Here is a 25,491-nt window from a genome sequence, read left to right as displayed (position 1 = left end):
CTTGAGAACGCCGCTTTTCATATCCTTTTTGAGGGTTCACGCTTCGCTATATGCTTTGCTCAGTCACCCTTAGCACCTGCACACATGCTTAATAACACGATTAAATATACATGTGTTTTTTCATTTATCACCAAAACCCACTTAGGGGCTTAGATGTCTTTCAATCTCCCCCTTTTTGGTGATTGATGACAACCCACATGTATCTCATTTGACAACCATAAAGATGTAATCTTAAGCATGTAAAGAGCTCCCCCTTAATGTATGCCATGAATTTGAATTTCAAATTGACTTCTTCTAAAGTCAAGATTGGCATATTAGAAAGATATGAAAACTCTTTATACACTCTATAGTGGGGTGAGCAAGTGTGTGCTGAGATAGTGTGTAATGCAAATGACATGTCATTCAATCAAGAAAAACTTGTGTTGATAGTCAGAATCCAGAGACTCCGGGTATATGACCGGAGACTCCGGACCATGTGTCCGCAGTATCCGGAATAATTTCCGGAGTATCCGGACCATCAGCACAGAACACAGAAAAATAACATTGCATCATAATCTAAATAAGATTCACGCTAACACTTCATCCTTAAAAACAAACTTCAAACTGATAAACACCACAGAGTAGCACACATTACAAGTTTTCTCACACCACATAGTCCTTACATGAAGATTGTTCAAGCGAAACAATAAGATAACATAGAGTTTAATACAAAGCCCAAATGAGTACATAAATGATCATTTTCACTCCCCCTTTGTCATCAAGTGCCAAAAAGGAAATGAAAAAGAGCAAGGAGGTCTTCTACTCATCATCATCTTGGGCATCCTCATCGGAGGTATCCTCATCCTCATCCGAGTTGGGGATCTCGCGGTAGTTGGGGGGTGCTTCTTCTTTGGTCTCTTCCTCTTCATCAAAAATCTCTTGGCCACGAGGAGGAGAGCGACGAGATCGAGTAGGGGCACGGGTGCGTTGACGTGGGCGAGGAAGAGGAGCATGAGCAGCCTGCAGCATCCCATTCGGCAAAAGGGTCATCAAACTCGGGCAACTCATGGTAGGGATCCGCCGGAAGCCCTAAGTGACTCTTGATCTCAATAATGTCACGGCGGTTTTCATTAATTTCTTGAGTTGCAGTTTTGCACATGCAGAAAATGCTCTTGAGTGCCCGCTTGATGAATGAATCATGATGACCACGGCGAGAAGATGATGGACCCGAAAAAGATGGAGCGGGGTCAAACCTCGGATTTCTTGTAGCACCGGCATGAAGAGGAGGGGCGTGTGGTGCATCACCGGACCGAGGACGAAGATGAAGTGCTGCATGCTTGCAGTCCTTAGGAAACGTGACCTTGGTAACCCTCTCGATCATATACATGATATAAGGAGCAGATGGTAGAAATTTTTGTGGATCATTCATCGTCCTTCTTAACTCATTCCAAATAAAGTCCATAATGGAGAAGGGTCTCCCACCAGGCATGACACGGGCAAGAAGGTTGCAAGCGAAGTATCTAAGTGCAGTGGCATCACCATCCTTAGCATCAATGGTCGCCCGGAAGAATTGATTCATTGTGTAGTAGAAGGGTTGAAGGGTGCTTGCATTGCCGGCTTTCGCTAGAATGGGATTGTAGAAAAGAGCCGGTAATTGACTTGGCTTCAACTGATGTTCCACATGAATTGGATCTCTCTTCTCATCCTCTGAGCCAAGTCCAAGAAGCCTAGAGAATGTCATGTAATCAACCCCATACTTCACTCCCTCGGTGTTCCAAAAGAAAGCAACTTGCCTTGCATCATAAAATAGAGAGGAGTGAAATTGAGCAAGTATCTCCTCATTCCAATCATACCGAAACCCCATGATGTCATAGAGACCAAATTCCTTGCACTTTTCAATGGCTTGATTGAAGAATGGGTCATTCATCTTCTCAAAATATGCCCAATCAACATACTTGCAAGAGACAATAGGAGCCTTGCCCTTGTGCATGACAACAGAGGAGTAGAAATCTTGATGCAACTGACACCAAAATCTCCTTTCCAAGTTTTCTGCCTTCTCATACTTGTACACATCCTCCTTACGTGCATTAGTGAGTGCCACTATTTTCTTGAAGTAGTTTATACCCATGGAAACAGTAAACTCAGGTAGGATTTGAGGACGGGCAAGCTTCGGGCACCTAGGATATTGACGTTGATCTTCTGAATATTTGATTTGAAGACGTGGAGGTGTGCGAGGGCAGATTTCCCAAGCAATTCCCCGTCTTGATGGATTTGCCCGAGAAGGAGGAGGCACGGCCATGCTTGGCATCATATATGGGGCTTGATGAGGTGGATGTGCTTGGGAGCTGCTTCCTGCAGGCTCTTTGCCAGGACGGAGACGTGGACGTAGTTCCCTTGGAGGAGGACTAGGAGGTGAAACTTCCTCCTCTTGAATTTGTGGATCATGTTGGCGTTTTTGCCTTCTCTGTCCAGTAGAAGCATGTGCACGCTCACGTCCCATAGCCTAGACATAGGATTGAGTGATTAGGAGCAATCTAGAAGAAATAGAAATGAGATGTGCTGGCTGAAATTCTGAGAATCCGGAGAGTCCGGATATATGTCAGGATACTCCGGCCACACTGTCCGGAGTATCTGAAAGTTCGCCTAGAGGGGGGGGTGAATAGGCGATCGTCGCTTAAAACCTGCACACAAAAATCTCAGCCCGAGGCTGCCTGGCGGACTGTCCGCTGGGAGTGTCCGCTGGGCACTTCCAATGTCCGCTGGGAGGTCTCGGGAATGGAATGCAATCTTTCAAAGAATAAAACTTGTATACCAAAATCCACTTGAATAGAAAGACTCTAATACAAGTGAGGAACACTAAATGTGGAAGCAATCTAGCTCAAAGTAAGTACACAAGTAGATCGGGCAAGAGTACTAGACGAAGGTAGGAATAACAAAAACACTAGAATGAAATAAGATAATCAAGCACAAGAGACATAAGATTTTCACCCGAGGTTCGAATCCACTCAAGGATTCTACGTCCCCGTTGAGGAGTCCACAAAGGACCGGGTTCCTCTCAACCCTTTCCTCTCTCAAGCAACCACAAAGGTCAAACTTGAGCTTTTCACTAGCAACAAGGGTAATACAAACTTCTCAATCCAACCACACCACGAGTTGGTTGTTCTTGAGCACCTCTAACCGTCTAGGAGTCAAGCTCCAAGAGTAATAGATGTGGAAAGCGATGGAGAGAGCCAAGAGATGCCCAAGAGAGGTGAATCTCTTGGGAAGAACTTGAATCTTGCTTGGATCTTGCTCAAATCAAACCCTAGACCAAAGATTTGGAGTGGGGAAGCTAGGGTTTCACTTTGGGGAGCTTTGGAGTGCTTAGAATGTGCTTGAGACTCAGTTTCACAGGTTAGGCCAGTGTACTTGACGTTTGGGTGCGTGGGGGGTATAAATAGTGCCTCACAAAAACTAGCCATTAGGCTGTTTTTAGTGACCTGGCGGACTGTCCGCCAGGAGCTCTCGGATGAAGGCTGTTTTTTAGAGCCATGGCGGACTGTCCGCCAGGAGCTCTCGGATTTGGATAATTTGCTACAAGGATTACACTCCGGATTTGATTTATTGGTGATCTTCCACACACTTTCCACATCCCCCTTGATAGTACGGTATACCTAAACTCAAGAAAACATAAAATAAATAAATTTCTCCGCTTGCAACTCTTTTCTTGATCCGGTACCGTTCTCCAATTTTGAATAGTCGTCAAGATTCACTCCTTTTCTTTTCTCCTTTTTGGTTTCTTTGACCCCTGCTCATTATACTCAATTGAAACATTAGATACTCATTTAGGTTGTTATTAATCACCAAAATAGGTCATTAGGCCTAGATGCACTTTCAATCTCCCCCTTTTTGGTGATTGATGACAACCCAAATGAACCAATAAAAATAATGAATTCAATAGAGCTTGAGGAAATATATAAGTAATGAGCTCCCCCTAGATCCATGCATCCACAAGATATTCATGAACTCCATTTCATAATGAGCATACCAAATAAAGTTATAGCACCATGATGAGATATAACCAAGATTAGATAAACAAAGATAAGCAATAAGTTCACAATCATAGCATAGTATCATCCATAAATAAGTTATTACAAACCAACTTAATTCAAATACGAGATAGGCAATAAACACATAGTCTCACATACATCCAAATATCCAAATAAGTTTTTGACGGCACTCAAGCTCACACTGACTCTAAGAACACATGTTAGGATACAATCTTTTCTCCCCCTTTGGCATCAAGCACCAAAAAGAGAAAAGACAAATGGAAGCTAGGAGCAGCAATCACTCATCATCGTCATCATCATCATCACCTACATCATAATGCTCCCATTCAGCTGGAAAGTCCCTAGGAGGAGATGGTGGAAATGCGGGCCAATATGTCTCCTCAATGCCAAGGTGGCGCTCAATCTTGTTGATACTTTGCTGATTTGCCTGAGCGTGAGCGTGAACTACATCATTGGTGTTGCGGCATACCTTGAAGAGAGCTTTCAAGCCAAAAATAAAGGCATTGCCTTTCTTGCGAGGACGAGACCTAGAAGAGGAAGACATCGCCGAAGAGGAGGGCATATCCATAGTGGGCTGGGGTGGAGAATGAGCTGATGGAGGAGACGGTGTTGTGTTGTGTGTATGAGGAAGGGAGGGAGTCACACCCAAGGTAGATAACCCCTTGGTCTATTACCCACGGACAGGAACAATGGGCCACAAAAAGGAGATGTTGGACATTAAGAAATTGGGCAGCCCTGCTGGCTGAGCCCGAAGCCTCCTGGCGGACGGTCCGCCAGGACTGGTGGACGGTCCGCCAGGAGCTCTCAGCCAGCAATTTTTCTCCGCTCTCACGTAACCTATCCAATTATTCAAATAACCTAGGGGGAGATTGGATGTATATGATTTAAGACATTTGGGATATAGTACATGGTTTTTCAAGAAAACATCACATAAAATGACCATGTTAACCAATTCGATCCAAACGATCAAAAGAATCCAAGATTTTCACAAACAAGGCATACAATATTTTGAAAATCATTTTGTTGTTAAAAGTTTTACCATTAGACAAGCAGGTGTGCAACACTTCATTCCAAATTTCTAGAATCAATGATGTTTAGCTCATTTCTTAATGTACAAAATCTTTTCTCATCTAACGGTTTGGTGAAAATATCGGCAACTTGGTCGTTTGTTCTCACATGAGAGATCTCTATGTCTCCTTTAAGGTTATGATCTCTCAAGAAATGATGCCGGATATCTATGTGTTTGGTTCTAGAATGCTCACATGGATTTTCGGCTATTTTAATGGCGCTCTCATTGTCACATAGGAGGGGAACACGGTTAAAAGTATAACCGTAATCCTTTAGAGTTTGTCGCATCCACAAGAGTTGAGCACAACAATGTGCGGCTGCAACATACTTCGCTTCGGCTGTGGAAAGAGCTACGGAATTTTGTTTCTTGGATGCCCATGATACAAGGGACTTACCCAAAAATTGGCAAGTTCCGGATGTGCTTTTCCTATCAATTTTGCATCCGGCATAATCCGCATCGGAATAGCCAACTAGTTTGAAATTTGAACCTTTTGGATACCAAAGACCTAGGTGAGATGTATGAACTAAATATCTCATGATTCTTTTAACAGCTCTTAAATGACATTCCTTAGGGTTTGATTGAAATCTTGCACATAAACAAACGCTAAGCATAATATCGGGCCTAGATGCACAAAGGTAAAGCAATGAGCCAATCATGGATCGATATACCTTTTGATCCACGAATTTACCTCCAATATCAAGATCAAGATGCCCGTTTGTGCCCATGGGGGTCTTGATTGGCTTTGCATGCTCCATGTTAAACTTCTTGAGTATGTCATGTGTGTACTTGGTTTGACATAGGAATGTCCCTTCCTTGAGTTGCTTGACTTGAAATCCTAGGAAGAAGTTCAACTCTCCCATCATAGACATCTCAAATTGCTTGATCATTGTTTGACTAAACTTATCACAACAAGCTTTGTTAGTAGAACCAAATATAATATCATCGACATAAATTTGGCAAACAAATAAATCATCACCGGCTCTTCTAGTAAATAAAGTGGAGTCGGCTTTTCCAATTTTAAAACCATTTTCAATGAGAAAATCCCTAAGGCATTCATACCGTGCTCTAGGAGCTTGCTTGAGCCCATAGAGCGCCTTATAGAGTTTGTAAACATGGTTGGGATATGCTTCTTCCTCAAACCCCGGTGGTTGCTCTACATATACCTCTTCCTTGATTGAGCCATTCAAAAAAGCACTTTTGACATCCATTTTATGGAGCTTAAAGTTATGGTGAGTAGCATGAGCAACAAGAATGCGAATTGACTCAAGCCTAGCTACGGGTGCAAAAGTTTGATCAAAATCCAAACCTTCGACTTGTGAATAACCTTTTGCCACAAGCCATGCTTTGTTTCTTGTCACCACACCAAGTTCATCTTGTTTGTTGCGGAACACCCACTTGGTTCCAACAATATTTTGCTTGGGTCGCTCCACCAATGACCACACTTCATTTCTTTTGAAGTTGTTGAGTTCCTCTTGCATGGCCATTACCCAATCCGCATCTTGTAGAGCATCTTCCACCTTAAGAGGTTCAAGAAAAGAAACAAAGGAGTAATGTTCACAAAAAGTAGCAACACGAGAACGAGTAGTTACTCCCTTTGCAATGTCACCAAGGATGTTGTCCACGGGGTGATCCCGTTGAACACTTTGGTGCACCCTAGGATGTGGCACATGATCTCTTGACTCCTCTTGTCCATCATCCTTTTCTTCTTCTTCTTGTTCAACACCTCCCCCTTGATCATTGCCATCTTCTTGATAATCGTTATCTTGAGTTGGAGGAGATGCCTTGTTTGAAGATTGTTGACCTTGATCATTGCTTGATTCTTGAGGGCGTACATCTCCAATTCACATGTTCCTTAAGGCTAGACTTGGAGCTTCTTCATCATATAATTCATCAAGATCAACTTGCTCTCCTTGAGAGCCATTAGTTTCATCAAACACCACATCACATGAGATTTCAACACATCCGGAGATTTTGTTGAATACTCGATATGCACGTGAGTTTGAATCATAACCAAGTAAAAAACCTTCCATAGCTTTAGGAGCAAACTTAGAACTCTTAGCTTTCTTATTGAGAATATAACATTTGCTCCCAAAAACTCTAAAGTATGAAACATTAGGTTTGTTACCGGTGAGAAGCTCATAGGGAGTTTTCTTTAGAAGACGGTGAAGATATAGTCGGTTGATGGCGTGACAAGCAGTGTTGACCGCTTCCACCCAAAACCGGTCGGAAGTCTTGTACTCATCAAGCATTGTCCTTGCCATCTCAATGAGCGTGCGGTTCTTCCTCTCCGCCACCCTATTTTGTTGAGGTGCATAGGGAGCGGAGAACTCATGCTTGATTCCTTCTTCATCCAAGAAGTCATCTACTTGAGTGTTCTTGAACTCGCTCCCTTTGTCGCTTCTAATCTTCTTGATTCTTAAGTTGAACTCATTTTGAGCTCTCCTTAAGAATTTCTTGAGAACCCCTTGAGTTTCACTTTTATCATGCAAAAAGAATACCCAAGTGAAACATGTATAATCATCAACAATGACTAAGCCATATTTGTTACCGCCGATGCTTATGTAGGCAATAGGACTAAACAAGTCCATATGAAGTAGTTCCAATGGTCTACTCATTGTCATGATGTTCTTGGCAGGATGGCTTGACCCAACTTGCTTTCCCGCTTGACATGCTCCACAAGGCCTATCTTTCTCAAACACAATGTTGGTTAGTCCAATGACATGATCACCTTTTAGGAGCTTGTGAAGATTTTTCATACCAACATGGGCTAGGCGGCGGTGCCACAACCAACCCATGTTGGACTTTGTGATTAAGCATGTATCAAGTTGAGCTTTATCTTTAGTGAAGTCCACTACATAAAGCTTTCCCTTTAATACACCCTTAAACGCAATTGAACCATCACTTCTCCTAGAGACGACCACACCCTCATCATTAAAAATACAATTATAGCCCATGTTGCAAAGTTGTGATACGGATAATAAGTTGTAGTCCAAGGTTTCAACAAGAAAAACTTTTGAAATATAGTGTTCGGAAGATATAGCAATGTTACCGACACCCAATACTCTTCCTTGACTGTTGTCGCCACAGGAGATTAAGTCGGTTGGATCGTCATTCTCTTCATAAGTTGAGAACATATTTCTCTCTCCGGTCATGTGGTTAGTGCATCCACTATCAATGACCCACTTCGATCCACCGGAGGTATAGCCCGGCAAAACAAATTTAGGCTTTGTTTTTAGGTACCCAAATTTTCTTGGGTCCTCTCACATTAGTCACAAGTGATTTGGGCACCCACACACAAGTTTTTGGACTCTTGCGGTGTGTCCCAACATATTTAGCAAAGACTCTACCAAACTTGTTCCTCATAATTACATATGATGCATTAAACTCATGAAAGTGCATAATAGGAAGTTTTAATGAAGTAGAGAAAGTGGGACGGGAGGTCGGAAATCTGCCACCCGAGGGTTCCTGGCGGACTGTCCGCTGGGGCCTGGCGGACTGTCCGCTGGGGCCTGGCGGACAGTCCACCAGGCACTCTCGGGTGCCCAGTACCGGAAGCAATTTTCCCACTTGTTACTTCCCTCACAAACTTAGGGAACTCATGCCCATTGATCTTGACTCTTGAATTATGATTTTCAAAATATTGAAAACCAATACCATCCTTGATGTTGGGGCGTCTTGAGTTCAAGTATGCACCTCTTGCATATTTGAGTTTTTCATCCTCAAGATCCTTCTTCTTTTGTTGTGCCTCACCTTCTAAGGATGTGAGCTTTACTTTCAAGCTTTCAATCAACTTTACATTAGTAGCACAAGCATCAACATCAATATCCTTGCATCTAATGCATGATTGTGCTATGGAGGGACTAATTGATGGGTCATGTTGAGATGTTGAGGCATTGGACAAGAGAGTGTCAAATTGCAATTCAAGCCTTTTGTTTAAGCAAATAAGTTCATCTTGAAGTGCAACATTTGCACTCTTGAGACTAGTGTTAGTCTCCTTTCTTTCCACAAGTTCCTTATCCAAGGCCTTACATTTTTCTTCTTGCTTAGTTATGAGCTCCTTGAGTTCAAGGTTTCTCTTCTTTTCAAGAATGAGCAAGTCCTCTTGTTTCTCAAGGAGATCATTCTTCTCATTTAACTCTTCCATGAGTTCGTTAAACTTAGCAATAGCATTTTTATCTAGATTCTTGAACATGGCAATCATATCAATATCATTATCATTTTCACTAGAGCTACTAGATGTACTTTCATCATCACTAGTAGTGTATTTAGGAGAAGAACATGGGATGGCTTTTACCTTTCTTTTACCTCCCCTTGCCATAAGACAAGTGTGAGTGATGTTTTTCCCATCCTTGAGGTTGGGGAAGAGAGAATTCTTGTTAAAGGCAAGTGTGGCCACCTCTTCTTCATCCGAGTTGGAGCTCTCGTCATCGGAGTCCCACTCCTTGCCAAGATGTGCTTCACCACTTTGTTTCTTCTTGAAGAGCTTCTTGTCCTTGGTGAAGTACTTCTTCTCCTTGTTGTCCTTCCTCTTCTCTTCCTTGTCCTCTTTCTTCTCATATGGGTAATTTGCAATGAAGTACCCACTCTTGCCATAATTATAACAATTTATTTTTGTCCTCCTTTGGAACTCTCATGCCTCTTGTTGCCCTTGTAGTTGCGGTTTCTCATCAATTTGCTGAAGTTCTTCATGAGAAGAGCCATGTCATCATCATCAAGACTTGAACTATCGCTATCATTGTCACTTGATGAGGATTCTTGCACTACTTTCTTGCTCTTCTCCTTCTTGTTTGCCTTGAGGGCAATGTCTTTCCCTCTTGAGGTTGAGGTTCCCTTGGACAAGCTCTTCACATACTTGGCTTCACTTTTCATCATCTCATGGTTGATGATCTTGCCAAGTACTTCTTCCGGTGTCATCTTCTTGTAGTTGGGACTCTCCCTTATCAAGGTACATAAGGTTATGTTCCTTACCGAAAAAGCCCTAATCATCCTCTTGACCACTTCATGGTCGGTCCACTTCTTGCTTCCAAGACTCCTCACTTGATTGATCATCTTCTTGAGCCTTGTGTACATCTCCTAAGGGGTTTCATCATCCAACATGGCAAACCTCCCAAGTTCTCCTTCAATCATCTCAATTCTTGCTTTTCGAATGGTCTTGGTGCCTTCATGTGCCACTTTGAGAGTATCCCATATCTCCTTTGCACTTTGCAATCCATCCACTTTATCAAATTCCTCTCTACTCAAGGATGAAAGGAGGATGGTTGCGGCTTGAGCATTGCAGTGGAACAATTGTTGCATAGTTGGTCCAAAGCTTTCATCATCACTATCCGGCTGTTCAATACCTACACAAACAATCTCCCAAAGACTAGGGTGAAGAGAAAACAAATGCCATCTCATGTTAGTCCTCCATTGAGAGTAGTTAGTTCCATCAAAGTGTGGGGGTTTTCCAAGAGAAACGGAAAGAAAATTGTTGTTGGAACTCATGTTATCATAATTGAAAGGAGTGCGAGAGTAGTTAGAAGTAACCGATTTCTTCTTCTTTCTTCTCTTGATGTAGATGGACCCCTCATCACTACTTGATGTTGAGGATGAAGATGATTCAATTACTATTCTCTTGCTCTTACTCTTCTTTTTGTGATCTCCACTCTTCTTGGAGCCTTCGGATACATCAATCTTGGCGTTGTCGTCTTCCTTGTGCATCTCATCTTCTTTGCCCTTGTTCTTCTCAAGATTCTTGTGTGAATCTTCTCCGGCCATGATCTCCTCGAGTTGTTAGACTCAAATTTGAGGAACCACGCTCTGATACCACTTGAAAGTATGCCTAGAGGGGGGGTGAATAGGCGATCGTCGCTTAAAACCTGCACACAAAAATCTCAGCCCGAGGCTGCCTGGCGGACTGTCCACTGGGAGTGTCCGCTGGGCACTTCCAACATCCGCTGGGAGGTCTCGAGAATGGAATGCAATCTTTCGAAGAATAAAACTTGTATACCAAAATCCACTTGAATAGAAAGACTCTAATACAAGTGAGGAACACTAAATGTGGAAGCAATCTAGCTCAAAGTAAGTACACAAGTAGATCGGGCAAGAGTACTAGACGAAGGTAAGAATAACAAAAACACTAGAATGAAATAAGATAATCAAGCACAAGAGACACAAGATTTTCACCCGAGGTTCGAATCCACTCAAGGATTCTATGTCCCCGTTGAGGAGTCCACAAAGGACCGGGTGATGAGGACATCACTAGCATGGATACGACCATATTAGTGCCTTCTTGTCCAAAGGTGAATCAACTCCATATCAAGATTAAATTTGATACATTTGAACAATTAATGCTGCATGATGATTTCTGTGCATTCTCGTTTTAAGAATTACTTGACTGGATAAAGCCGTGTGTGGAAATTACATGGAAAATATGGAGGACCAAAGAAATAGATTGGGGACCAAGCCCAAGTCTTCCCAATGTTCTCCACCAGGCCACCACGTCACTTTTGGTGCAAGGAAAGGAAGAGTCCAAATCCAACACGTTTTGGATATTGGATTCGGACTGGAGGACAGAACCAAGTTGTAACGGCTGCCACGACTTCATACGGACTCCAATTGGGGAGTTCTTGGACTTCACGGAAAGCTTATAAAGTCTACTTTCATATGGATCTGGACTCATGTCCATATCTTTTCCGAGGCGGCCACAATCGTTGATTTACTATAAAGACCTTTTCTGTCCACGGTGCTGCGTCACCTGATTTTGGCCTGATGGGGCGTGTATCAATTGGGGCCCAATAGGGGCGCATCCTAGGGTTTAGGGATGACCTCCACCACGTCCTGGTCATCCTCTACCCTCTCATATACCTCCATAGCCACCACGAACAGATTGGGTTTTGTTTTGTTGAAAGTTTAGCCATTGCTACTTGCTTGTAGACGCATGTGTCGGCTAGACCATCCATTCTACTCGATTCAGAATCCCACCTTTGTGATTTTAGATTGGTTCTTATCTCCATATTTGCAATTGAGTTGCTTGTTCTACTTGTTCTTGCTTGTTCTTCGATTGCTTGCAGGACGAGTGCCCTAGTGGCCAGGTGTTGCGCTCCACAAGATTGCAGTAGCCATTGGAGGTGGTGTATCGGTTGCTAAGGTGCAGCATCCTTGGAAGGCTGTAGTCGGGCCGTGAACGTCGTCTCCATCCACCAATCGAGTTATCTATCCCCTCTCACCGAAAGATTGGGAACAAAACCTATCAAGCCATAGTCTGATACCAACTGATGCGAACCCGTTAGGGTTTGTTCCCAATCTTTCGGTGAGAGGGGATAGATAACTCGATTGGTGGATGGAGACGACGTTCACGGCCCGACTACAGCCTTCCAAGGATGCTGCGTCTTAGCAACCGATACACCACCTCCAATGGCTACTGCAATCTTGTGGAGCGCAACACCTGGCCACTAGGGCACTCGTCCTGCAAGCAATCGAAGAACAAGCAAGAACAAGTAGAACAAGCAACTCAATTGCAAATATGGAGATAAGAACCAATCTAAAATCACAAAGGTGGGATTCTGAATCGAGTAGAACGGATGGTCTAGCCGACACATGCGTCTACAAGCAAGTAGCAATGGCTAAACTTTCAACAAAACAAAACCCAATCTGTTCGTGGTGGCTATGGAGGTATATGAGAGGGTAGAGGATGACCAGGACGTGGTGGAGGTCATCCCTAAACCCTAGGATGTGCCCCTATTGGGCCCCAATTGATACACGCCCCATCAGGCCAAAATTAGGTGACGCAGCACCCAGAAAAGGTCTTTATAATAAATCAACGATTGTGGCCGCCTCGGAGAAGATATGGACATGAGTCCAGATCCATATGAAAGTAGACTTTATAAGCTTTCCGTGAAGTCCAAGAACTCCCCAATTGTAGTCCGTATGAAGTCGTGGCAGCCGTTACAACTTGGTTCTGTCCTCCAGTCCGAATCCAATATCCAAAACGTGTTGGATTTGGACTCTTCCTTTCCTTGCACCAAAAGTGACGTGGTGGCCTGGTGGAGAACATTGGGAAGACTTGGGCTTGGTCCCCAATCTATTTCTTTGGTCCTCCATATTTTCCATGTAATTTCCACACACGGCTTTATCCAGTCAAGTAATTCTGAAAACGAGAATGCACAGAAATCATCATGCAGCATTAATTGTTCAAATGTATCAAATTTAATCTTGATATGGAGTTGATTCACCTTTGGACAAGAAGGCACTAATATGGTCGTATCCATGCTAGTGATGTCCTCATCACCGGGTTCCTCTCAACCCTTTCCTCTCTCAAGCAACCACAAAGGTCAAACTTGAGCTTTTCACTAGCAACAAGGGTAATACAAACTTCTCAATCCAACCACACCACGAGTTGGTTGTTCTTGAGCACCTCTAACCGTCTAGGAGCCAAGCTCCAAGAGTAATAGATGTGGAAAGCGATGGAGAGAGCCAAGAGATGCCCAAGAGACGTGAATCTCTTGGGAAGAACTTGAATCTTGCTTGGATTTTGCTCAAATCAAACCCTAGACCAAAGATTTGGAGTGGAGAAGCTAGGGTTTCACTTTGGGGAGCTTTGGAGTGCTTAGAATGTGCTTGAGACTCAGTTTCACAGGTTAGGCCAGTGTACTTGATGTTTGGGTGCGTGGGGGGTATAAATAGTGCCTCACAAAAACTAGCCGTTAGGCTGTTTTTAGTGACCTGGCGGACTGTCCGCCAGGAGCTCTCGGATGAAGGCTGTTTTTTAGAGCCCTGGCGGACTGTCCGCCAGGAGCTCTCGGATTTGGATAATTTGCTATAAGGCTTACACTCCGGATTTGATTTATTGGTGATCTTCCATACACTTTCCACATCCCCCTTGATAGTACAGTATACCTAAACTCAAGAAAAAATAAAACAAATAAATTTCTCCGCTTGCAACTCTTTTCTTGATCTGGTACCGTTCTCCAATTTTGAATAGTCGTCAAGATTCACTCCTTTTCTTTTCTCCTTTATGGTTTCTTTGACCCCTACTCATTATACTCAATTGAAACATTATATACTCATTTAGGTTGTTATTAATCACCAAAATAGGTCATTAGGCCTAGATGCACTTTCAGTATCCGGACAGCATATCCGGAGTCTCCGGGCATCGACTTTTAAACCCTACTTTCAAGAAATCTAGAGATTCGACCATGGGATTTGAATGAAATTTGAGGCACAAGCTGCTAGACATGAGGGAAGACAATGCCCTAAAGGATATCCAGTTTTGTCAACTACATTGAGAGATCGGGTGATTTGAAGTTTGAATACCTTAAAGGAGTTGAAAACGCGGGAAACTTCAAATCCAATGCTTTCTCCGGAGATTCCGGACGGGAGAGTGCACTTCCTTCAACGATTTGCAATCCTTATGTGTGAGGAAGGTGAAAATTGCCCCTTGGGCGAGAGGAAGGCAGTGGAGAGGAGGAGAGGATCGTGGTGGTGAAAAATAGAAGATAGAACCATTTTGACCGACCCCCCCACGGTATATATGGGATGGTTTTACCATCCGGAGTATCCGGATATAAGTCCGGAATATCCGGCTCCCCCTAAATCTGAGATGGATTTCCAAGAGGATAGGATTGAATTTTGATGTGAAAAAAAATCTAGTGATGTGAGAGGCTCACTTAACTTGAGACTAGCCAACAATCAACAATGGGAACAATAGTCTCAAGTAAGCAAGAAAAGATTCAAATTATTTTGAAAGTCACACTCCTAGCAATTCTAGTATGTTTTTCAAGCACTCAAACATGTGCATGATCTCAAACTAAGTTACGAGAATCCAAAATATTTAGCTCACTCCTCAAGGTACAAAACCTTTGCTCATCAAGTGGTTTAGTGAAGATATCGGCTAGTTGTTTATCGGTGCTCACATTACTTAAAACGATATCTCCTTTGGTCTCATGGTCTCTCAAGAAATGGTGCCTTATATCAATGTGTTTGGTTCTTGAGTGGTTTACTGGGTTGTTAGCTAGCTTGATTGCACTCTTGTTGTCACACAAGAGTGGAATCTTACTAAACTTACAACCAAAATCGCTCAAGGTAGATTTCATCCAAAGTAGTTGTGCACAACAAGCACCTGCAGCAACATATTCGGCTTCGACAGTGGATAAGGCAACGGAATTTTGTTTCTTGGAACTCCAAGACACAAGGGACCGGCCAAGGAATTTACAAGTCCCCGATGTACTCTTCCTATCTACTTTGCAACCGGCATAATCCGAATCGGAGTAGCCAAGTAGATTGAAAGCGGAGCCTTTGGGATACCAGAAGCCAAGGTACGGAGTGTAAACCAAATATCTTAGAATTCTCTTAACAGCCATAAGATGACATTCCTTAGGATTAGCTTGAAACCTTGCACACATGCACACGCTAAGCATGATATCGGGCCTAGATGCACAAAGGTAAAGAAGGGATCCAATCATGGAGCGATATACCTTTTGATCTACGGCCTTGCCATCTTCATTTAGATCGAGATGTCCATTAGTCGGCATGGGTGTCTTGATGGGCTTGGCATTCTCCATGTCAAACTTCTTCAACATATCTTTTGTATACTTGGTTTGACAAATGAAAGTGCCTTCCTTGAGTTGCTTGATTTGAAATCCAAGAAAGAAGGTTAACTCGCCCATCATGGACATCTCAAATCTCTTCGTCATGATCCTACTAAAATCCTCGCACCAAGATTGATTAGTAGAACCAAATATAATGTCATTGACATATATTTGGCATACAAAAATTTCTTTGTCAACTTTGCGAGTGAAAAGAGTAGGATCGGCTTTGCCTATTTCAAAGCCTTTCCTTAAGAGAAAATCCTTAAGGCATTCATACCATGCTCTAGGAGCTTGCTTAAGCCCATAGAGCGCCTTATGGAGCTTGTAGACGTGATTAGGAAATTTGGAATCTTCAAAACTCGGGGGTTGCTCAACATATACCAATTCGGAGATTGGTCCGTTAAGGAAAGCACTCTTCACATCCATTTGATATAGCTTAAAATCATGGTGAGTCACAAAGGCAAGCAAGATACGAATTGACTCAAGCCTAGCTACGGGAGCATAAGTCTCACCAAAATCCAAACCTTCGATTTGTGTGAAGCCTTGAGCAACCAACCTTGCTTTGTTCCTTGTCACCACGCCATGTTCATCTTGTTTGTTACGAAAAACCCACTTTGTTCCGATAAAATTTTGCTTGGGTCTTTCTACTAAGGACCAGACTTTATTCCGTGTGAAGTTGTTCAATTCTTCTTGCATGACCATCACCCAATCCGGATCATCCAGAGCTTCTTCAACCTTAAGTGGTTTGAAGGAAGAAACAAACGAGTAATGTTCACAAAAGGTTGCCAAACGAGAACGAGTAGTTACCCCTTTGTTTATGCTTCCAAGGATGTTATCAACGGGATGATTCTTTTGGATAATTTGATGGATTCTTGGATGAGGAACTTGAGCTTCATGTTGTATTGGCTCAACTTCTTGTTCAGCCTGAGCTTGATCTTGATGTGGATATGGAGGTTCATCTTCTGATACCCGGATACTCCGGCCCTGTGTCCGGATACTCCGGACAGGGGATCCGGAGTCTCTGGACATGTTACCGGAGTTTCCGGGTTGCGCTGCGGAAGTGGATGTAGATGACCTTTTGAACACCAACACATCATCATCATCTTGATCCTCTTGTTCTTGTGGCTTTATTTCTCCAGTGGCTAGCTTCTTAATCGCCTTGCTTGGTGATTCTTCTATGCCTACAACATCATCAACTTGCTCCCCTTGAGAGCCATTAGATTCATCAAATGTCACGTCACACGCAACTTCAACACAACCGGAGGTTTTGTTGAAGACACGATATCCATGAGCATTTGAGGCATAACCAAGAAGAAAACCTTCATCAACTTTAGGTGCAAATTTAGAGTTCTTGGGTTTCTTGTTAAGAATGAAGCACTTACTTCCAAAAACTCTAAAGTAAGACACGTTAGGCATTTTACCAAGTAGAAGCTCGTAGGCCGTCTTGTTCAAGATTTTGTGTAGATAAAGATGGTTGATAGCATGGCACGCCGTGTTGATTGCTTCCGCCCAAAATTGATCCGAGACCTTGTATTCATCAAGCATTGTTCTTGCGGCTTCAATGAGAGTTCTATTTTTCCTTTCAACAATTCCATTTTGTTGTGGAGTATATGGAATGGAGAACTCATGGCCAATGCCCTCTTCTTCTAGAAATTCTTCAATGTTGGTGTTCTTGAATTCGGTGCCATTGTCACTTCTCACTTTCTTAATCTTGGTCTCGAATTCATTTTGAACCCTTTTTGCAAATTTCTTGAATGTATCTTGCACTACATTTTTGTCATGCAAAAGGAATACCCAAGTGAAATGAGAATAATCATCAACAATGACAAGGCCATATTTGTTACCACCAATGCTTATGTAAACCACCGGGCCAAAGAGATCCATGTGAAGTAGTTCAAATGGCTTGACGGTGGTGATGATGCTCTTTGATGGATGAGGAACACCAACTTGTTTTCTAGCTTGACAAGCACTACAAATACGATCTTTCTCAAAAGAAATATTGGTTAGTCCTAGAATGTGATCCCCTTTAGGAGCTTGTTGAGATTCCTCATCCCAACATGAGCTAGTCGGCGATGCCATAACCAACCCAAGCTAGACTTTGCCACCAAGCATGTATCAAGTTGAGCCTTTTCTTGTGAAAAATTCACTAGATAAAGCTTTCCCTTGAGTACACCCTTGAAGGCAATGGAGCCATCGCTTCTCCTAATGACGGTCACTCCTTCGTTAGTAAATAAACAATTGAAACCCGACGTACAAAGTTGTGATATTGACAACAAGTTATACCCAAGAGATTCAACTAAGAGAACCTTAGAAAGAGAAAATTTTGAGTTTAGATCAATGTTACCGGTGCCAAGCACTTTTCCCTTTTGATTTCCGGCAAAAGTAATGTAATGATCATCATTTGATTCCTTCAAACTTTCAAACATGCTTCCTTCTCCGATCATATTATTTGTACATCCGCTATCAATCACCCATGTAGATCCACCGGAGAAGTATTCCTACAAAATAAGATTATTCCTTTCTTTTAGGTACCCAACAATATTTGGGTCTTTGAGTGTTAGTCAAAAGCACTTTGGGTACCCACACATGGCTTTTCACCTTAGTGTTCCATGAGCGGTGACCCACAAATATAGCAACCACTTTACCATGGTGGTTCCTAGTTAAAACATAATCCGCATAAGATGATATTTGAGATAATAATTTTTGTGTCTTAGGCGCTTGGAACTTGTCTTGCTTTAATGAGGATGCAACAATTTTGGCACTTTCATCACATGTTGTGCCTCTCTTAATAAACTTGACATGACTTATCCCTTATCTTTCACTAATTCTCTTGTGGATGGGAGTAGTCATGTTCACTAGACCTCCTTTTGCCCCTAAGGCGGCCTTCTTGTTATTCTTGACATAAGAGATGGTTTGAGATGTACCGTCTTCATTCTTTCCTATTCCTTTACCTTTCTCAAATCCATATTTGCTCAAATACTTTGGTCCAAATCCCTTGGTATGCTTCTCAAACTCACCTACCCTTGGTGAGGGATTTGTCTTGAGTACTTGCTTGTGAGATGGTGCTTCTTCTTGCACTAATTGAGTGAGCCTACTAATCTCTTTCTTCATGGCTTGCATTTCGGCATGGTTAGTAGCACAAGTTTGAATATCAACATTAAAGCATCGTGCACAACCATTACTAGTTGAAGGACTAGATGACTTTGATGATTTACAAGTGTTAAAGGAGCTTTCTAAGAGAGTATTAACTTTAACTTCAAGTGCCGTGTTAATGGCTTGCAAGCTTGTTAAGCTTTCTTGAAGTTTCTTATTGTCTCTCTTTAAGTTAGCATGAGTGTCTTCAACTAAAAGGAGTTCTTTAGTTAAGTCATTCACTTTCCTCTTTTCACTAGTAAATGACTCTTCTACCTCAAGAAGTATGCTATCCTTGGCTTTTACAGATTCCCCAAGTCTCTTATTTTCCTTCCTTTCATTGGTAAGGTACTTTTCAAGAGTTTCGGATTTTTCTCTCTCAAGCCTAAACAATTCTTCTTGTGATTCAAGAGTCTCATCTAGGTCATCTAGTTTCATTATTAATTTTATTATTCTAGTTGCCGCACTCTTGCCATATTGTTTAATGAGACTAGCAATTTCATCTTCCTCATCTATTTCATCATCCGATGAGTTTGGAGATATTACCTTTGAGTTCTTTGCCATCAAGCATATGCTTGGACCTTGATCCTCATCATCGGTGAGATCTTCAAACAAGCTTGATTGATGTGGAGATAAGGTTTTGAATGCCATTGTTGCGACATCTTCATTGTCGGAGTTGCTTTCTTCATTTGAATCCCATTCTTGACCAAGATGAGCTTCACCGGCATGCTTTTTGTATCTTGGCTTGTCCCTCTTGGATGAGCTCTCCTTGGTGTCCTTGTTCTTCTTCTTTTCTTCCGGACAATCCGCAATGAAATGCCCAATTTTCTTGCAAGCAAAACATGGCTTGCTTGATCTTCTTCTTGTTTCATGTTTGTTCTTGCCAAAGCTTCGGAAGTTGCTCTTCCTTAGAACTCTTCTAAAGTTCTTGATGAAAAAGGTCATTTGCTCATCATCAAGCTCATCATCTTCACTATTGCTAGAGTCATCATTCTTTGAAGATTGGGTAACCTTTTTCTTGCCCTTCAACTTAGCTTGAAGAGCCAACCCATTGTTCTTTGCAGCTTGCTCTTGTAAATCGGCCAAATCTTGATTTATCTTGACCCTCTTTAATTGATCATGATGAGCTTCAATTCTTCCAAGAACGTTCTTGGCGGTGAAATATTTGAAACCCCTCTCCGCTCTTATCAAACTAGGTAATGTGACATCCCTAGCCATGTAGACGGTCAAGAGCTTGTCCACTATCTCACGATCACCCCATTTGTCTCCACCAAGAGATTTGATTTGATTGGTGATCTTTTTCATGCGGTTATACATCTCCTTGACGGTTTCATCTTTCTTCATGGAGAATAGGCTTAGCTCATCTTCCAAAGTCTTGATTCTTGACTCTCGGACTTTTCTTGACCCTTGATGATTTACTTGAAGTGTATCCCAAGCATCCTTGGCGGTGAGAGCATCTTCAATCTTGTCAAACTCTTCCGGACTCACGGATGAATGAAGAATGTTCAATGCTTGATAGTTTCTTTGTAAAATATATGCTTGCACCGGCATTGTGGCTTCTCCATCTTCCGGGATTTCACAACCTACTTCAATGATCTTCCAAAGATCCTTATGAATTGCACTCAAATAACCGAACATTTTGGTCTTCCATTGATTATAACCCGTTCCATCAAAATGAGGTGGCTTTCCCATATGTATTAAGGCATTGTATTCACTTGGGATTTGAAAGGTGTAGTCATGACTCACTCGATGATAGTTGACTCTTTTCTTCCCTTTTGATGAGCTTGAGGATCTTCTCTTGTAATCGGTGTCCGAGTCATCACTTGACTTGATTATAATTTTGGTGCTGAATTTTTCTTTCTTTCTTTGCAATTTCTTCTTCTTCTTCCATGACTTCCATTCTCGGAATGACATCTCGTCATCGGTTGTTTCCAAATCTTCTTCTTCTTCTTGTTGCCTATTCTTTTTCTTCTCCTCAGGTTTTTCAAATGTCTTCTCCTTCTCAAATTCAATGATCGGATCGACTTGAGCCTTGGATGAAGTGTCACTTGACATCTTGATTCTCCAAGCGGTTAAGCTTCAAAAATGGAGAACCTTACTCTGATACCAATTGAAAGGACCTCAAGATGCCTAGAGGGGGGTGAATAGGCTAATCTGCAACTTAAAAACACTTTGAACACGGTTGTAACACAGATGTCCGGATACTCCGGATATATGTCCGGATACTCCGGATATTGTGTCCGGAGTTTCCGGAGATAGTGTCCGGACTGTCCGGGTATGACACAAACTACACAAAAATAAAGATAATGATGCTGTAAATTAAATCCAGTAAATTTAGAGGAACTAGTGGTACCTTTGGAGTGTTTCTCACCAGTTGTCTTACTCCTGAGACTTGCATAATAGTAGATCGCCCTCAAACCCTAAAAAGTTAGTCTCATAAGCAAACAACCACAAATACAAGCTAGAATTGCGAGAGTGAGATAGAATTTGTTTCCGGAAGTTCACTCTCAAAGGAGCTACGTCTCCGTTGAGGAAGAATTCAAGAGACGGTGCTCAAGAACCCCTATGCTCCTCTCCCAAGGGTGAGACCAACGCTCAAACCCAAGGGTCACTTACTATAAATTCCTCGGAGAGGAATGAAGATTACAAACTTGCTATGATGCTCACAAATCAATCATGCAATCACAAGCGACGCCTAGCCATCTAGGAGCTTGGAGCTCCAAGAGTAACAAACTAGAATCCACGGGCTAGACTTGGATGATGTGCTCAAGAGATGGAATCAAGGCTTACTTGCACAATCTTAGCTTTTGCAACAATCTCACTTCCATCCCCTAAGAAAATCACTCAAGAATGGAGCAAATGGGGAGTGAGAGGGCTCTCTTTAGCTTTTAGGCTGTTCTGGTCGAAACTGCGCAAGAGAGAGGAAATGAGAGGGGGTATGGGGGTATTTATACCCCCTCACCCAGAAACTAGCCGTTGGGAGAGCGATACCCGGAAACTCCGGGTATATGTCCGGATACTCCGGACGTAGGTGTCCAGAGACTCCGGACCAGGGTGTTTTGCGGACCGGTAACAGTAACCCGAAGACTCCGGGTATACATTCGGATACTCTGGACACTCTGTCCGGACATTCCGGACTGGGGCCCAGACACTCCGGGTTAGACAATGAATTTCACAGGAAGTCCCTTTTTTAAGTGGTAGGATTGTTTCTCATGGTTTTTGTGGGTTCTCTTGAGCACAACTACCATATCTACACTTGTGGATCAAAGTTCCTCTTGATAGTACGGTGTTCCTATACTCAATTTCAAAAATAAAATCTAGTCTTTTAGTACACTTGAGAACGCCGCTTTTCATATCCTTTTTGAGGGTTCACGCTTCGCTATATGCTTTGCTCAGTCACCCTTAGCACCTGCACACATGCTTAATAACACGATTAAATATACATGTGCTTTGTCATTTATCACCAAAACCCACTTAGGGGCTTAGATGTCTTTCAAGTTGGCTTGAAGGAAGTCTGGAAAATTTCGCTGAAGATATGACTCGGTTTCCCAAGTTGCTTCTTCTTCCATATGATGATCCCACGAATTTTGAACATCCTGATGGTTTCTCTTCTAGTGCTTCTCTCTTTGGTGTCTAGTACTCTGATCGGATGCTCGATATAAGTTAAATCAGATTCGATTTCAATGGCTTGGGGATTGATGATTTTGGTAGGAATTTTGACGCACTTCCTAAGTTGGGAAACATGGCCATGAATGGCCGCTAATTAAGGGGGAAGTTGAAGACGGTAAGCTACGGGTCCACAAATTTTGATGATTTCAAAGGGTCCAATATATCGAGGGGCAAGTTTTCCTTTTACGCCGAACCGTTGAATACCTCGAGTAGGAGATACTCGGAGATACACGAAGTCTCCAACCTAGAACTGTATTGGTCTCCTTCGTATGTCAGCGTAGCTTTTCCATCGAGATTGAGCTGTTTTTAGATTATTTTGAATAGTCTTCACCTTTGCTTCTACTTCAGTGACAAGGTCGGGTCCAAAGATTTTACTCTCGCCGGTTTGTGACCAACTCAAAGGAGTTTGGCAACGGCGACCGTATAATGCTTCGAACGGAGCCATTTTGAGACTTGTCTGATAACTGTTGTTGTAGGAAAATTCTGCCAGTGACAAGCATTTGTCCCAATTTTTGTCGTACTGAAGTACGCAGGCTCTGAGCATATCTTCTAGAATCTAATTTATCCTTTCTGTTTGCCCGTCTGTCTGAGGATGATATGCGGAGCTTTGGATTAACTTGGTTCCAAGAGCATATTGAAGTTGCTCCCAGAATCAAGCGATGAACTGAGCTCCACGATCAGAAATGATCGTCTTAGGTACTCCATGGAGACGAACGATTTGATCTAGATAGATTTCAGCATACTTTTTGGCGTTGTAAGTAGTATGCACGGGAAGGAAATGGGCAGTCTTGGTTAATCGATCAACGATTACCCAAATAGAGTCATGCCTTTGGGAGGTGTAGGGTAAACCAATGATGAAATCCATGCTGATATCCTCCCTCTTCCAAGAGGGAATGGATAACGGTTGAAGAATACCAGCAGTTTTGAGATGATTGGCCTTAACTCTTTGGCAGATATCACACTCCGAGACATATTTTGCAATTTCTCGCTTGATACGAGTCCACCAAAAGTTCTGTTTCAAGTCTTGGTACATCTTGGTACTGCCAGGGTGCATAGAGAATTTGGACAGAAGGGCCTCATCCAATATCTGCTTATGAAGTTTATGGTCCTTGGGTACAACGATACGCTCGTTGAACCATAGAACCCCTTCGTGATCTACTCGAAAGCACTTATATTTTTCTTCTCCTTGTGTTAACTTCTGCTTGATGATTCTGATCCCTTTGTCATGCTGTTGTGCTAGGACGATGTTATCCCTAAGCGTAGTTTCAACTAAGAGATGGTTCAAGCTACCTTGAGAAATGATCTCTAGATTGAGCTTCCTCATCTCCCAACAAAGTGTCTTATTGAAAGCCTCTACCGACAAGCAAGAGCAATGTGCCTTGTGGCTAAGTGCATCCGCAACGATGTTGGCCTTGCCTGGATGATAGTGTACTTCTAGATCATAATCCTTGATAAGCTCTAGCCAGCATCTTTGCCTCATATTTAGATCTGCTTGCGTGAAGATGTACTTGAGGCTTTTATGATCAATATAGATATGGTTCTTAGTACCCATCAGATGATGTCTCCATATCTTAAGTGCATGGATAACGGCTACGAGTTCAAGATCATGTGTAGGATAGTTCTGTTCATGAATCCGGAGTGCTCGCGATGCATAAGCAATCACTCGGTTGTCTTGCATAAGCACACAACCAAGTCCGATTCCCGAAGCATCACAATAGATGTCAAAAGGTTTAGAAACATCCGGTTGAGCCAGAACTGGAGCAGTAGTGAGATGTGCTCTGAGGGTGTGGAATGCATCTTCACATTTCTGATCCCAGGAGAATTTAACTCCTTTCTTTAGTAGTTCAGTCATAGGTTTGGCTGTTCTGGAGAAGTCAGGAATGAAGCGACGATAATAGCCAGCTAGACCAAGAAAACTGCGGATCTGATGGACAGAAGTAGGAGGTTTCTAATCTAGCACTTCTTGGACTTTACTTGGACCAACGGATATACCGTCACCGAAGATAGTGTGACCCAGAAATTTAACAGTATCCAGCCAAAACTCGCATTTGGAGAATTTGGCGTACAAGTGGTGGTCTCTTAATCTCTGAAGAACAATATGGAGATGGTTCGCATGATCTTCCGGATTTTTGGAATAAATCAGAATGTCATCAATGAAGACCACTACGAATTTGTCGAGTTCTTGCATGAAGACAGAGTTCATGAGATACATGAAGTATGCTGGTGCATTGGTAAGACCAAATGACATGACCAGATATTCATAGAGTCCATATCTGGTGAAAAAGGCTGTGTTTGGAATGTCACTCGGTCTGATCTTAATTTGATGATACCCGGAGCGGAGGTCAATCTTAGAGAATACCCGGGCTCCGGCTAACTGATCGAACAGAATGTCAATGCGGGGCAGAGGATACTTGTTTTTGATGGTTACCGCATTGAGGGGACGATAATCTAGACATAGCCTTAAGCTATTGTCCTTTTTCTTCACGAATAGGGCTGGACAACCCCATGGTGAAGCACTCGGATGAATGAAACCCTTATTAAGGAGGTCCTGGAGTTGGATTTTTAATTCTACCAGCTCATTGGATGGCATACGATAGGGCCTTTTAGACATGGGGGCTGTGCCGGGTTGTAGTTCTATGATAAACTCAATGTCCCTATCCAGGGGCATTCCAGGCAAATCATCTGGAAAAATATCTAGGTATTCACAAACAATAGGGATGTCCTTTAAGCTGATCCCTTCTACAGCGTAGGCACAAGAGTTGATGCACTCCCATGGTGGAAGATAGAGAATAGTAGTTTCATGATCGGGTGAATCTATCTCCACGGCTCGGCAAAAGATATTCAATGACACTCGGTGCCGAGTCATCCAATTCATGCCTAGGAGGACATCCATTCCTTCTAGGTCCAACAACAATAAATCTGTTTTTATCAGATTGCTACCCAACTGAATTGGCACCTTTCTATAAATTTGATTTGATGAAATTTTACCGCCAGGAGTCGCTATCATATAGGCTCCCTTAGTAGGATA

This window comes from Panicum hallii, chromosome 1 (assembly GCF_002211085.1).
Source record: "Panicum hallii strain FIL2 chromosome 1, PHallii_v3.1, whole genome shotgun sequence".
NCBI lineage: Eukaryota > Viridiplantae > Streptophyta > Magnoliopsida > Poales > Poaceae > Panicum > Panicum hallii.
This window is presented reverse-complemented; position numbering follows the sequence as displayed.